The sequence below is a fragment of the Oratosquilla oratoria genome, chromosome 16, assembly GCF_046742065.1.
Source record: "Oratosquilla oratoria isolate Oo_2021 chromosome 16, ASM4674206v1, whole genome shotgun sequence".
Lineage (NCBI taxonomy): Eukaryota > Metazoa > Arthropoda > Malacostraca > Stomatopoda > Squillidae > Oratosquilla > Oratosquilla oratoria.
This window is the reverse complement of record NC_134792.1, coordinates 51,622,554-51,625,053: the sequence shown is the minus strand read 5'-3', so window position 1 is coordinate 51,625,053 and position 2,500 is coordinate 51,622,554.

Genomic DNA, 2,500 nt, shown 5'->3' with positions numbered 1-2,500 from the left:
TAGACTTAGTCTCTGATCTCGGTAGATTAGTTGTAGTCTAGTTAGTGTTTAGTGGACATGAGGTGGAGAGCACGTAGCGAGAGTGCTCTAATCTATTTGTCGACGTAAATAGATTTTGTCGCTCTAGGTAGAGAACTACTGAGCAACGGGGGTAGAAATGACGTCCAAAGAAAAATGGAAATGAGATAGTGATCAGACAACGCTATTAATACAACAATATGAAAGGTTCCCAGAATTGTGGAATCTCGTTGATGGAGTAGCGCAGTAAAGAAAAGAAGACAAGCGCTATGAAATAGCAGACATAAATATTCCTGACTCAGAAATCACAGGAAAGTGGCACAATCTGCGTTGCCAAAATAACAGTGAAACGAGGAAACTAAAAAAAAGGGGGGGCATGGGGGCTGATGATGGGACTTGTAAAAACTACATGTGAATTTTCCGACGCTCCTCCACTCATGATCAGATGTAATGACTAATGTCGCAGCTGCAGCAGCCAGGTGTCTGGACCGTGACATCTCACCACACACAAGTCTCAAGTCCGACTGAGACTTCCTCGTCAAACGAACTCCAATATACACCAACGGTAGAGCAGTCTCATAAGAACATAAGAACATAGACTGCAAGAGACCATAAGGCCTACACTAGGCAGCTCTGTATCCATCACCACCTGTCATCCCTATCCATAAAGTTGTCTAATCGTTTTAAAACAACTGATAGTTTCAGCGCTTACTACATGGTTACTAAGTTTATTCCATTCATCGACCACCCTATTAGTAAACCAATTCTTGCCTATTTCCTTCTTAAATCTAAATTTGTCCAGTTTATACCCATTACTGCGAGTCCTGCCCTGTTGTTTTATTATGATGACCTTGTTTGCTTCACCCTTGTTATAGCCTTTGATCCACTTGAATACTTCTATTAGATCACCCTACACTCTGCATCTTTCCAGAGAGTGTAAGTTTAGGTGCCTAAGCCTCTCTTCGTAAGGCAAATATCCGAGTACATGTATCATTTTGGTCATTCTTCTCTATACTGATTCTTGTGAATTGATGTCCATTCTATAGGACGGAGACCATAACTGTACCGCATAGTCAAGGATGGGTCTAATTATCGCTAGCTAGAGTTTAATAATTACCTCTGCACTTCAATTCGTTACCGTCCTACCGATGAAGCCCAATGCTCTGTTAGCTTTATTTCTGGCGCTACATTTAATCTACCACTACCCTAACGAAGCTCTCGGAAGAACAAATTTTAGTGTAGTGTACACACAATTTAGATTAGTATCGCTAGACAAGACAATTCTAGACTTCAATGTACAGTGTACACGTACCTTAATAGAGGTATTCAACTGGGTTCAGGGCTTTAACAAAGGCGATGCAGGCAAGGTCATCATATTGAGACAACAGGGCAGGACTCGTAGTAATGAATTTAAATTGGACAATTTTAGGTTTAAGAAGGAAATAGGCAAGAACTGGCTTGGCAGGAAAGTGGTTAACGAATGGAATAGACTTAGTAACCATGTAGTTAGTGAGCGCTGAAACAATTGGCTGTTTTACGAGAAGATTGGATAATCTTACGGATAGGGATGACAGATGGTAATGGACATGGGACTGCCTCGTGTAGGCCTTATGGTCTCTTGCAGTCTCCTTCATCCTTATGTTCTCATATAGAGACGGGACTTCATGATCACAGATGTACTAGAACTCCGTCAATACAACTAAGCGAACGCGCGCGCGCACAAATGCGCTGTGAGCGTCAGGCAATGTCATGTTACCCAGTGACGTCACAAGTTGTCTAGCGTGGGACACTCACGACGATTGACGTCGGAGGACGCACACGCAACTGACCTTCGTGTACACTGGGAGGCTGAAATGAAAATAAAAATGCGACTGCCGGATGGAGGAGTGCTGGGAGAAGGTAACACACACACACACACACACACACACACACACACACACACACACACACACACACACACACACACACACACACACACACACACACACACACACACACACACACACACACACACACACACACACACACACACACACACACACACACACACACACACACACACACACACACAGACAACAAACACATACATAAATACCCCCACAAACACACAAACACACACACAAAGTCACACATACACACACAATACACGGGTCGATGGCGAAGTAGTAGCGATCGCGGCCGCCACTACGGCGGTCCGAGTTCGAATCCCGTCCAGGGCTGAAATAATTCCAGCATCACTATGCTGCGAGTCATTACTCCAACTCTTGTGGGCGGGGAGTTGTGTGTGTGTATGTGTGTGAGGTCACAGTATTACCCATAGATCGGTCATACATGAACTAAGCTCTCTTCCGAGAGGGTTGTAGCTGTCGATCACGAGTCCGACACGTGACCCAAGAACATGGTGAATTACACACTCTCTCTTCTCTCTCTCTCTCTCTCTCTCTCTCTCTCTCTCTCTCTCTCTCTCTCTCTCTCTCTCTCT